The sequence below is a fragment of the Bubalus bubalis genome, chromosome 2, assembly GCF_019923935.1.
Source record: "Bubalus bubalis isolate 160015118507 breed Murrah chromosome 2, NDDB_SH_1, whole genome shotgun sequence".
Taxonomy (NCBI): Eukaryota; Metazoa; Chordata; class Mammalia; order Artiodactyla; family Bovidae; genus Bubalus; species Bubalus bubalis.
Genome location: NC_059158.1, coordinates 118,555,645 through 118,571,510, shown reverse-complemented (window position 1 = coordinate 118,571,510; position 15,866 = coordinate 118,555,645). Strand labels below are relative to the sequence as shown.

Sequence of the window (15,866 nt, the reverse complement as noted above, 5' to 3'; positions counted from 1 at the left end):
GTACATAGCCCTATGACCCTTTGTATTTCTATGGTGTCAGTTATAACTTCTCTTTCATTTCAGTTTTATTTATTTGGGCCCTCTCTATGTCTCTCTTTTCTTTCTTTCTTTTTTTTTTTTTTTATGAGTGCGGTTAAGGATTCATTAATTTTATTTATATTTCAAAGAACCAGCTCTTAGTTTCTTGATATTTTTAATTTCAATTTTAGTCTCTATTTATTTTCACTCTGATCTATATTTCTTTTCCCTTCTACTAATTTGGGGTTTTATTTGTTCTTTTTTCTGCTTCCTTGTCAGGTTAATTGTTTGAGATGTTTCTTATTTTCTGAGATATGCTTGCACAGTTATAAACTTCCCTCTTAAAACAAATTTTGCAGTGTCCCATAGATTTTCAGATAGTTGTGCTTCCATTTTCACTTGTCTCAAGGTATTCTCTATTTTTATTTTTTTATGTGACCCATTGGTTATGCACAGTAGCATGGTATTTAGACTCCCTGTGTTCGTGTTTTTTGAAGTTTTTGTCTTGTAGTTGATTTCTAGTTTCAAACTGCTATGGATAGAAAAATAAATGCTTGATATGATTTCAGTCTTCTTAAATTTACTAGGATTTGCTATATGGTAAAGCATGTGATGTATTTTGGAGAATGTTCCATGTGCACTTGAAAGGAATGTGAATTCTGTTATTTTGGATGAAATGTTATATACATATATAATGTTTTACATTTATATGTGTGTGTATATATAGATGTATACATCTATATATACATGGCTTCCCAGGTGGTGCTAGTGGTAAAGAATCTGCCTGCCAGTGCAGGAAATGCAAGAGACATAGATTTGATCCCTGGGTCGGGAAGATCCCCTGGAGTAGGAAATGGCAACACGCTCTAGTATTCTTGCCTGGAAAATTCCATGGACAGAGGAGCCTGTCAGGCTGCAGTCCATGGGGCCACAGAGAGTCAGACATGACTGAGTGACCAAACACAGAACACACACACACACACACACATACACACACACACATATAATATGTATATAAAATTCCAATTTATCTAATGTGTTATTTACAGCCAGTGTTCCCTTATTGATTTTCTGTCTGGTTGATCGGTCCATTAATGTAAATGGGGTGTTAAAGTATCCTACTATTTTTATATTTCTGTCAATTTCTCCCTTTATGTTTTTAAATATTTGTTTTATGTATTAGGTGCGCCTATATTAGCTTCATATATATTTATAGTTGGGTCTTTTCTACTTAGAGATGTTCCTTTAATATTTCTTATAAAGCCAGTTTAGTGATACTGAACTATGTTAGCTTTTGCTAGTCTTTAAAACTACTTACCTCTTTTTCAAGTCTGAATGATAATCCTGCTGGGTAGCGTATTCTTGCTGTAAGATTTCTTTTTTCCTTTCATCATTTTAAATATATCACGCCACTGCCTACTTGTCTAAAATGTTTCTGCTCAAAAGTCAGCTGACAGCCTTATGGGAATCTGCTTGCATGTGACTAGTTGCTTTTCCTCTGCTGCCTTTAAGATTTTCTTTTTATCAATAATTTTTGCCATTTCAATTGTAATGTGTTTTAGTGCGTACCTCTTTGAGCCAATCTCATTTAGAACTCTGTGATTCCTGGGCCTGGATGTCTGTTTCCTTTCTCGGGTATCAAAAGTTTCCAGTTATTATTCCTTCAAATAATTTATTGGCCCTTTTCACTCTCTCTTCTCCTTGTACCTCTGTAAAGTGAATGTTAGTATATCTGATGTTATCCCAGAGGGATTTTAAACTATCCTGTTTTTGTTTTTATCTTTTTTCTATTTAGTTTGAGTGACTTCCATTATTCTGTCTTCCAGTTCACTCATCTCTGTATCATCTAATCTACTGTGAATTTCTTATTTTTTTAAATTTCGGTTATTATATTCTCTATTTGGTTTTTACTTTTTTTATTTTCAAACTTTGTTGAAATTGTCACTGTGTTTATCCAATTCTTTTCCCAAGTTCATTTAACATCTTTATGATCATTACTTTAAACTCTTTATCAGATAGACTGCTTATCTCCACTTCACTTACTTCTTTTTCAGAAATTGTCTTGTCCTTTCACCTAGAACATATTCTTCTGTCACCTCATTTGGCCTGATTTTCTGTTTTATTTCTATGTGTTAGGTAGGTGAGTTATGTTTCCTGATCTTGGTGAAGAACCCTTATGTAGGAAATGCCGTGTAGTACCCAGCAGCATACACCTCTCTTGTGACCAGAGCCAAGTGATTAAGGGTTCCCCTCTGTGGGCTGTATATGCCTTTGTGTTGTGACTGAGCTAACTACTGTGGACATGCTGGTAAGCATCACTGGCCCCTGTACCATTTGGCTGCAAGGCTGTGCCTGATTCAGTGGTTGCAGGCCCTCTGGAGGGTGGACTAGACTCCCCATGTGATTGGCCCAGTGGGGCATGGGGCTGGTGTTGGTCTTCTGGTAGATGGGGCGTCCCCACATGGCTGTCTGCATGATCCCCCACCCTAAGATTCTTTAGTCTGAGCCCCATCAGAAGGACTGAATTAGAAACTGAAGAAAATGTATTTGCATGGGGTTTAAAAGAATCATATATTGACAAGCATACTGGAGCATTGTCTTAACTGGCAGCCATAGACCTGATGTTGTGTTTGCATTTTTATTTAGCTATTTGAAAATCACATTGTTTCCTGATTCTTCAAAATACATTTGAGCTTGTATTAAACATTACCATGCTCACTGTTAACTATACTTGCATGTTTTCAACTGTTTCTAAACTGCAACAAGAGATTTTAATTTCTTCTAGTTTTCTTCAAATTTGCTCTCATTATCCATGTGTGGATAAACATATATTCTGAAATCTTTCAGGTTATTTATCACAATTCATACTATTCACAGTTCCCTTAAGATTCTTATCTCATTCCTATCTACAACATCTAAACCATTCAGCCAATTATATTGATAACCAATAAATGCCTGCCAACATTCCACAACACTCTTTTCCCTCCATTTTTCAGATCCATTGCTTCCTTGTTATATTCTTCCTAATCAGTATCAGTGATTCCTGATATTGCCCAAGTCTGAGCTTCTAAGCTTGAATCTATACTTTAAAAATGATGTAGAAACTGTGACTTTTATGCAGACAGTTGAAAAAATAATCCCACTCTCTTTATCTCATGTATACAGAGTACTACTTTTGGCTTGAATTATCAGGGAATTTATTCAATAATCCACTTTATTTTATACTAATTATATTTCTCTGGAGCTAAATATACCTAATGCAGCAGAAACAGTACAAAATTTAGTCTTTCATGTGAAGCTTCAGTCTATATAACTTAATTTTTTTTGTTTTTTGCTGTGCTTTAATCGCCATCAGAACTATTGTTAGCTAACACAATAATATTGCAAACACACCAAAAGTCAAAATCCTCCCTTTCCATTATTTTTTTAAAAATCCTTTTTAAAAAAACTATCTTGGAAACATACTTGTTTAGATTCAAGGAAACCTGAAGTCAGGTTCTGTCTGACTAAGCTTTATATTATGTATCTGATGACCTTTCAGAAATCGTTTTCTATTCAACTTTAGTTTTCTCATCTATAGAAAAGAAAAGGGAAATGGTTTATTGATCTGGAAGGGTTTTAATGAGAAAATTATAATTAATATGCCTAGAAAATCTCATGTGTTCCCTGGGACATGGCTGGCTCAAAATGAAGGATTGCACCATTACTAATATTTTGAAAGAAAATATAACCACCACTTTTCATCTTTTTCAAGAAAAATCTCCCTTTTTTGAGCTCTGTGTTGCTATAAGTACTGAGAGAAACCTGCATACTTGACATTGATGGTTGAATATTTATAGTATCATTGTATTTAAATTACAATGTATTTCCTTTAAAAAATGATGCTTGAAGCATATACAATACCTGTCAATCAATTCCAGTATTTTGCCAATTACATGGAAAGTATAGGATAATTTAGAGGATTTTTAAAAGTGGAACAACTAATCAACTGATATTAATGTGATGGAGACTTTTATTACAGAAATATTGATGTCATATTTCTCCTTTCAAAACATACATGACCCATGATAGAGACCTTGGGAAAGAAACTGAGCAGCCCCATTTGATGTTTAAATATATCATCTGTTCCCATGCTCTCTGTATCACCTGACACTTAGAGCAACATCAAAGAGCTGCAGTTTTCTAACTAGCTCTAACAGTCTGGTTAACTGGCTTCATTGGCAGTTCACTGTTTATACTGATTTAATCAACTAAATCCTAGGGCAGGAAGCTATGCAACCATAGACTATGCTTCCACTGATAAGGACAAAGGAGGGCAATTCACAGTCACTAATGTAATAGGCAATAATGAAAAGAAAGTTCTTTGTATCATCTTTAATGAAATGGCTAACATGTATTTATGCAAATAGCCACATAGTGCTTTGACTAAGTGAAAACAAGTGTGAAATGTGGTACTGATCTTCATGTAGCTTACTGACCTATTTTGGATATAGGCAGTAAACATATAAAATAAATTAGAGAACACTAAAAACACTAAATTTAGAACCAGACAGCATAGAAAATGATATCCTAAATGCTTTTACACTGGATCTTAAGTGCATTGTCATTTTAGATGTGAGGGAGGTTCAGAAGGGAGGGGATATATATATATATATATATATATACCTATGGCTGATTCATGTTGAGGTTTGACAGAAAACAACAAAATTCTGCAAAGCAATTATCCTTCAATAAAAAAAAATTGCACACAAAATAGCACTAACCATTAAAAAAATCTCAAATATATAGAAATTTTAAAAGAATGGATTATCTTTAGATAAAGAATAGACATCTTTATCTTTTTCCCTCAAATTTAATAGGCATTTAAATTTTGTAAATGTAAATTGTGACACCTATTTTGAAGTAATTTCAAGTCAATTAATCACATATAAGCTATAAACCCTTAAATAATTCAGTATATATCTTGGAAAGTTGAGACTTTTTCTAACTACAATACTATTATTAAACTAAACAATATTAATGCTAATTTCTGAGTAAGCTGTAGTAGCCAGGCTATATTTAAATTTTCTCAATTGTCTTCGAGTATTTTTCATAATTCAGTTTTTCAAACCAGGATACACACTAGAACCACACACTGTGTTTGTTTTTTTCTGCTGCTTTCTCACTTTTTCTTTTTGAAACATTGGTTTGTTGGACAGACTATTCATTTGTCCTGTAGAATGTAATATGCTGAACTTTTCCTATGCTGTTGTTCAACTTCTACCTCTGTACTGTGTATTTCCTGATAAAGGTAAGTTGCATATAGTGATTTACTAGATTCAAGTTAATAACTTTGGCAAAAACACTTAGGCCACGCTGAAGAGTTTATGTGTCACCTGATATGATGCATTATGGTGTCTAGTTATCCCATAATTGGTGACAAATTGCCTTAAAGTAATAGAAACTTGATCTCTTCACTGAAGTTGTTTGTTCTCTTGTCCTCAGCAAGAAATCTGTGGACTCATAATCTGATACCATGCAAACACTGTTTCCCATCTGTCTTTCATTTAATAGCCTTATCATTCATTGATGACTACTTCCTCAATCAATAATTTAATTCAAGCTTACAAAAAATGTGTTTTATTAGCCAGTTCTTTGCTTAATCATGATAATGCTTTGTAACAAATGAACCCCAAATCTCCAAGGCTTACATCAACATTTATTTTCTGTTCATAGGTATATGTGAAGTTAGGCTGGTCTAGACTGGAATGGCACCCCACTCCAGTACTCTTGCCTGGAAAATCCCATGGACGGAGGAGACTGGTAGGCTGTAGTTCATGGGGTCGCTAAGAGTCAGACACGACTGAGCGACTTCACTTTCACTTTTCACTTTCATGCCTTGGAGAAGGAAATGGCAGCCCACTCCAGTGTTCTTGCCTGGAGAACCCCAGGGACAAGGGATCCTGGTGGGCTGCCGTCTATGGGGTCGCACAGAGTCAGACACGACTGAAGTGACTTAGCAGCAGACTGGAATCAGCTGGTGGGACTGGAATCCAGGCTTTGATGGAGTTGAGTCTGGTCCACATTACTTTGTAGTTGGCATAGACTAAAGAGAAACAGGTACTTGGGAACAAGGTCTTTTCCTAGCAAAGAGTAAAAAGTCCAAACAACCTGGCAGTAACTTTCCCATGACCCTTCAGGCTTCAGTCTAGAACTGGCACAATGACTCTTCTGTCCATATTCCATTGGGCAAAGCAAGTCACCTCACCAAAACCAGCCAATGGAGAAGGCATACACACTCTGCTGACTTCAATAGGAGACACTACAAAGTCACATGGAAGAGGCAATTAATGTGTGATTCTTCCACAATAGAATGTAATAAGCTGCAAACAATAATCCCATCTATCAAAATAAACTTAATTATTCTTTATTCACTGTCTTTCTTCAATGTATTAGTAGACATCCTTGTTACTTTTTTGTCACAAAGTCATGTCTTTTTTCAGTCACAAAGTCATGTCTGACTCTTTTGTGAACCCACGGACAGCAGCCTACCAGGTTCCTCTGTCCATGGGATTTCCCAGGCAAGAATACTAGAGTGGGTTGCCCTTTCCTGCTCTAGGGGATCTTCCCAATCTGAGGATCGAATCCATGCCTCCCGCATTGGCAGCTGGATTCTTTACCACTGGTTCACCAGGGAAATCCCATTTGTGGACATACAATTACCCTTCTAGTGTAATTCATTTGGATTTAAGATGAGATTCCAGACAATCTTTCAAACAAATTTGAATCCAGATCTCTTTCACCTCCCGTCACCTAACGAGCAGCAATGGAACGTCCAACTTATTTTTGTATCCCTGATGCTCAGCACAATCTTTAGAACATGGAAAAAGTGCAAGTCTCTCAGTCATGTCTGACTCTTTGTGACCCCATGGACTACACAGTCCATGGAATTCTCCAGGCCAGAATATTGGAGTGGGTAGCCTTTCCCTTCTCCAGGGGATCTTCCCAACCCAGGGATCATACCCAGGTCTCCCATACTGCAGATGAATTCTTTGCCAGCTAAGCCACAAGGGAAGCCCAAGAATACTCTAGTGGGTAGCCTATCCCTTCTCCAGCAGATCTTCCCTACCCAGGAATTGAACTGGGGTCTCCTGAATTGCAGGTGGATTCTTTATCAACTGAGCTATCAGGGAAGCCCTTTAGAACATGGAAGATGCCCAATAAATGTGGGATGGGTTACATTTCAGAGTAATCCTTTGAATTTTGTAAATAATTTCCATTCAAAGAAACGAATAGCATACTTTCCTTTTCCACAGCTTACAAGTACAGTTATCTTTGTACCTTGATGGAAAGAATGACACTGAGAGGTTTTAGAAGAATGATGAGCCCAAGGTTAAACAGTAAATCAAAGATAGAGTAGAGAATGAAACCCAATACTTTTGACTCCTTTGCTGTGCATCAGACAGCATGCCTCCATGGCTCTCATTCTGTACCATATGGTTGTTTCCATATATAAGGCAATTGCCACTGAACATTTTGACTCTTACTGATAAACTGAGCTCTGTGCTAATCAGTAGATCTTTCATATCTCAGAAGGATATATATATATATATATATATATATATATATATATATATGAGAGAGTGCTAGAAATAAGTCAAACTGCTCACTCTATTTTAAATTCAAGGGGAAAGAGACAAAGAACATAAGATCTTGGGGAAGCTAAGGGAAACTATTGTTGTTGTTTGGTCACTAGGTCGTGTTCAACTCTTTTTCAACCCCTTGGACTGTAACCTACCAGGCTCATCTGTCCATGGGATTTCACAGGCAAGAATACTGGAGTAGGTTGTCATCTCCTTCTCCAGGAGATCTTCCAAACCCAGGGATTGAATCTGTGTTTCCTGCATTGGCAGGCAGATTCTTCACTGCTCAGCCACCTGAGACCACAAGGGAAACTAAAGTCACAGTTAATGTTAGAGAAAACCACACTGTTTTATAAGGACAAACTTAAATTGCATTCATATTAATTTTCAGTAATTACAAAGTTCATTGACTAAGAACACTAACATATGAACATGCAAATTATATGACTGAAAGCAAGTTTACTGTTCATTTGGAAATAAAACTGGCATGTAAAAATAATAATAATAATAAAAGATCAGTGATAGGGGATAAGATTTGCACATCTAACTGATTATGTTACATCCTAACCATTCATTGACAGACACAATTATAATCCATAGATTTCAGTAACAAATTACATTCCCATGGCTATAGAACCTGATCCATAAATATGTACATATTCATTAGTTTTCGCTAAATTGAAGTATTTTGAGGGTTTTTTCACTACCCCCTTTGTTTCAGAATATCAAGTCTGTCACTGCAGGCTTATTAGACAGAGACATGATTGATTAGACTTGACTAGCTGTGTTGATAATTTATGCACAATTAATAGAAAGGTTTTTGCCATCATTATGGCATTTCATAGACTACTAATACACTCTAGTGGGAAAAATTGGTCAAAGCGCTTTTTATAGAAAGAAAAATCAAACAAATAGCAAGTAGATATATAGCACTTAAGGATTACAAACATATTGGAACTCCCCAGTATCCTGAAATTGTGTAAGCAAACTGATATAATAAAATCTGACATAAAAAGCCACTTACACCCTACTAATTAGATGGATAATAAAAAATCAAGCAAGTATTGAACTGCGAGGCAGTCAGGAAGATAATCAAAGGTTAATTAGATGCATGATACAGAATCTCCTGCCCTGGGATTTACTCCTCAGAGGCTTCAGACAGATTCAAAAGGAAGTTTGACATATAACATAAAAATTCACTGATTTGCTTATATGAAAAAGTTAATTTTTTAAAAAAGACCAGGCTTTAGGAATTGCAGTAGTGTAGGGTTCAATAGTGGAGAAGGAAATGGCAACCACTCCAGTGTTCTTGCCTGGATAATCCCAGGGATGGGGGAGCCTGGTGAGCTGCCGTCTATGGGGTCGCACAGAGTCGGACACAACTGAATCTACTTAGCAGCAGTAGCAGTAGCAGCAGGGTTAAATAGGAAGATAGAGGGGAATAGAAAAAATTAATAACAACAATGAAATTACTTTGGAAAGGTTATCAATGCCTAATATAAATTTAAATTTATTTCCAAGTGGTACAGTTGTAAAGAATCCATCTACCAATGCAGGACATTCAGGTGACTCAGTTTCAATCCCTGAGCCAGAAAGAGCCCCTTGAATAGGAGGGAAGATTCCCTTGAGTAGGAAACGGCAACCCACTCTAGTAGTCTTGCTTGGAAAATCCCATGAACAGAGGAGCCTGGTGGGCTACAGTCCATGGGATCACAAAAAAGTTGGGCAGGACTGAGCATGCAGGTAGATGCATAAAGTGAAAGTGAAGTCGCCCAGTTGTGTCCGACTCTGCGACCCCATAGAGTGTAGCCTACCAGGCTCCTCCGTCCATGGGATTTTCAAGGCAAGAGTACTGGAGTGGGGTGCCATTGGCTTCTCCAGAGGATCTTCCCAACCCAGGGATCGAACCTGGGTCTCCTGCATTGTAGGAAGATGCTTTACCATCTGAGCCACCAGGGAAGCCTGATGCATAAATAGAAATTTAAATGACCCAGAAAGTTCCAACGATGAGAGTAAGTGAGGCACACTATAAGGTATGAAGAAACCCTGTATGAGGTAGTGAGACAAAGCCTGAGGTTTGGCTTCTAATCCCACCCTGTGCTTCTCAAACTCTATGTGCTAGCATTTCATGGAATGTTTTTGGTCCATAGTTTCTCTTCCTTTGAAAAGTTGAAATCTGATCTAGGCTCTTAGATCTTTCACATCACTTTCATAGGCCCATAACCAAATCATTTTTATCTCCAATATTTTCACTGTCATACAAAAATGTTAACGTGTGTAGGATTGATTGGATGCTTAAAAATGAAATGTAAAAGCCTCTAAAAATTTATTCCACCATAAATTCAACTCAACATTGTTTTCTGGGAACAGAACATGTGCCAGAAACTGTGCCCAGTGCCTGAATTTGGAGATAAATGTCATGATTCCCAGTCTCTCTTTAATTATTAATAGTAATTGTAGTGATTAGTTACTTTGGTGTGAATATCAAATAACTACAACATCTGATGTATATTCAAGATTCAATAGAACCCTTTTATGTGATTCTTAGATAAAAATAACAGAGAGCTGAGAATATTTTTAATAATCAGATGTCATTTTATTTGATCAGCGCAATTCTATGAATTAGCAGATATTGTTTCCATATAAACAAATGAGTATTATATGGCTTAGAGGTTCACTGAAGGCCATATAGTTCATAAGAGACTGAGCTGAGAATTGAACTCGGGGTTTATTTTACCAACTACCCTTTGTGGGCATGTACTATAAGGCTATTTGGTTGGTTGGTTGGTCATTTAATATTATGGATCAAGTCTCACAGATTCATTCATACTCCCTCAGTAGATATTGTAGACACATCAGGTTTGGAATAGACTGCAATTTAAGGGAACTCCTATCATCTGACCATGTATAGCTGGAAAAAATAGCTAAAGGCATAAATGAGGAAAAGGGAAAGAATGAATGTGAATGAAATTTTGGCAAAAGTAATGAGGAAAAAAGTCACAAGTATTCAAATTCAGAAAGTTTGAGATAGAGCTTCTCTGTCACTTAGAGTAAAATGGTTTCAGGCTACGGAATCATCAGAGTTTAGGGCTGGGAAACCCTCCAGAGGAGTTAAGCTGGAGATGACTTCTCAAACATGAGGAAGGCCTGGACAAAAAGGGAGGTGGAAATGTGAAGAGCAGGTTCCGGGAAAGGTACGAACCCATATCAGAGCTGGAGACGCAGAACAAGTGCAGGGAGATGTTGTACAGGATTCTTCAGATGTGACCTTACCATTAATCAAGTTTAAAAAAGAAAGGCATGTGTGTGCAGTTGCAAGGCTGGAGAAGCAGTGTGAGCAAGAGCGTGAGAAATAGAGTAACTAACATGGGTGGTATGCACTAGAGAAAGGACGGAGAAAAACTGGGAAAAGAAGCCAGGCAGTTAGCGTGAGCCCCATTTTACAGATGAGAAAACTCTCCAAGCTAGTGTTGGAGCTGGGGTTCAATCCAAGTTTTTCTGATCCCAAAGTCTGCGCACCTTCCTCACACTGTACTGTCATTAATAGTCATGTACACATGGGATGAACTTGATCAATTATCTTGGGTGATAAGTTGATTTATAAGGAATCAGGAAAGGATAGGGAGTAATTTCAATATCCAACAATAGGAAAATGAGGAGAGACAAATGAGGGCATGACCATAACATGAAACATTAGAAAACAATTAGTCATTTTTAGTGCATTCAGTGGCATGAATAAATGTTACTCTCATCATAGAAACCAAAAAATCAAAATATAAAGCTGCTGTAATATAACCTTAAATATTTTGTTTGTTTATGTGTGAATGAATAAGAGATTGGATAGAAAGTATACAAATATTAATAAGAGCTATTGAGTTATCAATTGTAAATCTTTATGAATGCCTATATTTTCTATATTTTCTGAATTTATTACTCATGAAATGAGAAAAATAAACTTTACAAAGGAACAATAAGGGGAAAAATGACAGTGACCGAAGTGCAGACAATATTCTAAACCAATTCCATTCCCAGTGTGTGCAAGAAATCAGGCCATCACCATTCTCAGCTTTTTTTTTAACAATATGAAAAAAATGTAAATCCTGGATGAGTAGATAATTAAAAGTTGCACATGCCTGTCAAAGCAAGGACACTCCAACTCCCATTCCTACTTGGTGCCTGAACCTTGTAGTGCCTACAGGTTTACTTTCAAAAGATTTAATAGAGAATGAGAGGCCATCCCTCCCTGGAAAGTACAGTGTAGGTAAGTAGATGGTGCTAGGCCAGCCTTCATAATTACACCTGAGGCTGCAGGAGGAGTGGAATTGTGTGGTCAGGAAATTGTATCTGATTATGATGGCTCAGTGCCCAATGTCAGAAAATAGCTGCCCTGCTGAAAAAAAACAGCCTGCGTGTGTGGAAGTGTGGTGGGAGTTTCAGGCAGCTAGCGACTCGGCAGTGGAGGAAGAGGTACAGCCTGGACACAGAGGGAACTGATGGTGAAACACCAGGGAATCTTTTAGAAGCCATGTTGACTGTCTGCGGCTAAGAACACAGAGATCCAGCTGGGATAAGCTGTTTGCTTGTTAGCATGTTGGTTGGTCAGTTGGTGCAAGGTGAATGAGAGAATCACCCTCATCAGGCTTCCCCAACAGCCAGGTGTTTGGACTGTGTCGGGCTTTGTCTTAAGTCAACTGGACACAGTCCCTGATCCCTGGCACATTTTTTCCTAAGTGAAAGTGATAATTGCTCGGTTGTGTTTGACTCTTTGTGACCCCATGGACTGGAGCCTGCCAAACTCTGTCCATGGGATCCTCCAGGCAAGAATACTGGAGCAGTTGCCATTTCCTACTCCAGGGGATCTTCCCAACCCAGGGATTGAACCCTTTTTCACTGGAAGGCAGATTCTTTACCACTGTGGCACCTGGGAAGCTACTCCAAATATAAAACACCTCTGATATGATTTGTACAAAGAAGAGCAGAATTATCTTCTCTCCAAATCTTTGTTCTGAATATTGAATATTTATTTCATACAGTTTAAGAACATTTCACTCCTTTCATCTACCCGAGGGGTGGGATGGGAAGGAGCCTCAAGAGGGAGGGACTATATATATGGCTGATTCACACTGTTGTACGGCAGAAACCAATACAACACTGTAAAGCAATTATCCTCCAGTGGGGCTGGGGGGAACTACCCTTTTGAGTGTCAACCTTGACTTCCCATCAGATCCCCTGTGAAATGTGGTCACATTACAGATAACTGGTCCTCTAGCTATAGAAGGACTAATGCAGCAGATTTGAGGTGGAGCCTGGGGAACTTATAATTTTAATAAGTTTCTTAGATCATTGGCTTCCCTGGTGGCTTAGTTGGTAAAAGCATCTGCCTACAATGCGGGAGACCCAGGTTCGATCCCTGGGTGGGGAAGATCCCTGGAGAAGGAAATGGCAACCCACTCCAGTATTCTTGCCCGGAAAATCCCATGGATGAAGGAGCCTGATAGGCTACAGTCCATGGGGTCGCAAAGAGTTGGACACAACTGAGCAACTTCACTCACTTAGATTATTGTGATGACATTCCAGGGTTTACCACTCCTCCTCTACATTATTACTATAGAAGATGAATACCAATGAAAATCCAAATGTGCAGTTGTTATGTACACAATAGGGACAATGTAGGATAAGGGAAGAGTACTCTTTTCCCTATGTGAGCCTCAGTTTTGTCATCTGTAAAATGGAGACATGATTACCTACTACTTCAGTGTTGTTCAGTTGAGATATTTAGCACAGTCTCTTGCACAAAGCAGGTTACTTAACAAATACAAGCACCGTCTTCTCTTTCTTCTGGAATATGGTCAGGTGCATTTAAGAATGCCAACACTCAGCTCAGCTCTCTAATGCATCAGAGACATTTGGGATTAAAGGGTGCCTTGTCCTGGTTGAATGTTTTCAGGTTCAAAACATGCCTCTTACCTCCCATTGTCCTGTTGTAACTTGATAAGTGTTTCTCGTTCATGGGTTTCCTAAAATTATTCTTGACACCCTGAAATTTAGCCTCTGTCATCTCAATGGTTAATGTCTGAACATTTTCTACAGGGGTCTTTCTATCAGTAACTGGGAGTTTGGAGAAAGGAGTTGAGAATCTGTGTTTAAAATTTTCCTCTCTATTACCTACTAGATTTTAACTTTGGACTTTTTACCTGGTTTTCTTTCTGAACCTATAAAATGGAGAAAATTAAGACACTAGGCATATTTTTGTATCATTTCAAGTCCTCTCGGCCTCACTTTTCAGGCCCAAGTATCCCTGAGGGGGTTTAGGCCAACTTCACACAGACACAGGCTATGAGACCCCCTCCTGCTCACACACTGGGCCTCTTACCTGCCATACTGAGGTTTTCCTACTGGCCGTTATGACTATGAGATACCAGAGACTAGAATAACTATTATTGGAAACAGACAAGCAATGGATGAATCCATTCTCCTTCTCCTCCCACAAAGAAAATTCTGAGACACAAGTTGTATGCCTTCCTGGGAGACTGTACTGTTGATCAAGCATTCTGTAATACTTGGTCATGACCACTTTGATAAAGCATTCTTATCTTGATGCTTCCTCCTTCTCTGCTTCATTTTCTTGCATCTTCTTTCATGTCCCCAGAGTTGTCTTCTCAATTAAAGTAATGGTCCATAAAATCTCTTCAATTCTACATTCTGGGTAACTTTATGTTAAGACACATAATATTTATGTCTTAGAATTGATGTGTAGATAAAATTAGATAGTTCATGAAAATGAGTTAAAAATAGAATTCAATACATGATAAATTATGATCACATATCCTGATTTGTATGTCTGAAGCTGCAAGATGTACTTGAGTGTAATCCCCACTAACTGTTCTAACCCCTCTCCTACATTTGTCTTTTCTAGCCACTATATATGGTTGTTGGTGGCAGGGTGGTCCTTTTTTATGAATTTGGAGAACAAGTCTGTGCTTAGAATATTAGCGACAAATATAACTACTTTGAGCAAAGATTTAAATGGCACTTAAATCTCAACTAGGGCTTTCCTGATGGCTCAGATCATAAATAATCTTCCTGCAATGCTGGAGACCTGGGTTTGATCCCTGGGTCACAAAGATCCCCTGGAGAAGGGAATGTCTACCCACTCCAGTATTCTTGCTTGGAGAATTCTATGGAAAGAGGAGCTTGATGGGCTATAGTCCATGGGGTCCCAAAGAATTGGATACAACTGAGCAATTAGCATTTTCACTTTTTTTTCACTTTCAGTTATCTAAACTACCTGGTAATTCTTTATTAGTTTCTTACTGTTCCTCGAGTATTTGCTCAAAAGATTGTAGCCCCCTATGGATAAGGGTTATCACCTCACTGGGATCCTTCACAAGCCAGCTCCCTTGGAGCCAATAAATACTTTTATTGGGAGAGTTTCAAAGTAACAACCTGGGTTTTAGGGCAAATGATGTTATTTGCATTGAAGGCTGAGAGCCTCATGAGATGGATGGTGGATGGAAACCTTGGAGAATCTAATCAGCTCACAAGCTTGTGGGTCCATAAACTATCACAGAGTAAGGTCTTTCCTTAATCCCTCAATTAGTGAACTGGATGGACAGAATTCTTCCTGGAAAAAAAAGATCATGACAGGTTCAAGAACAATAGTTTATGGGTTGAGTTGGCACCCAGACTGTTCGAATCACATAGGAGGAGTTTAGAAGTCTCTATTAAGAATCTAATTCAAACGAAAGCACATTACAGCCCCTTCTCAGTGAGAAGAGAACACAAGGCAAAGAAGGAAAGATACTCCCCCACTCAAGGCTGATGTGTTTGGGAGTGGTCTATGTTGCTTAGTAGAAAGTGCCTTGCTCATGTGAACTCCCAGTGACTTGCAGAGTTCTTGGCTTGTTAGCTGCTCTATAGGATTTTGTGGACTAACAGAGTGACACAATGAAGAGAGGCTCAGAAAGGCAGTAAACTCAGCAAGGGAATTAATGATGACAACAATAAGAAATATACAAGGGGGCATTGCATGAATAAGCTGGAATTTCTTATCATCGAGGGCAAACTTTTAGGTTTGTGGATAGACAGTTTAATACAAACATGCAGCCTAGGTCCCCCTTGTCACACAATAACGTACACAATGTGGCTTCTCCTTTCAGTTACAAATTGTTTCTTCTCTCATCTGTATTCATTCATAAAAACATAAAGAGCAGTTTATTCCTTGGT

General features: G+C 38.0%; 1 non-coding gene across 1 annotated transcript; it reads left to right on the top strand.

Annotated features, from left to right (window-relative positions):
- Window positions 1–12,989: 12,989 nt before the first annotated feature.
- Window positions 12,990–13,062, top strand: TRNAC-ACA. The gene has a single exon. It is a non-coding gene; the product is annotated as a tRNA-Cys (tRNA).
- Window positions 13,063–15,866: the final 2,804 nt, after the last annotated feature.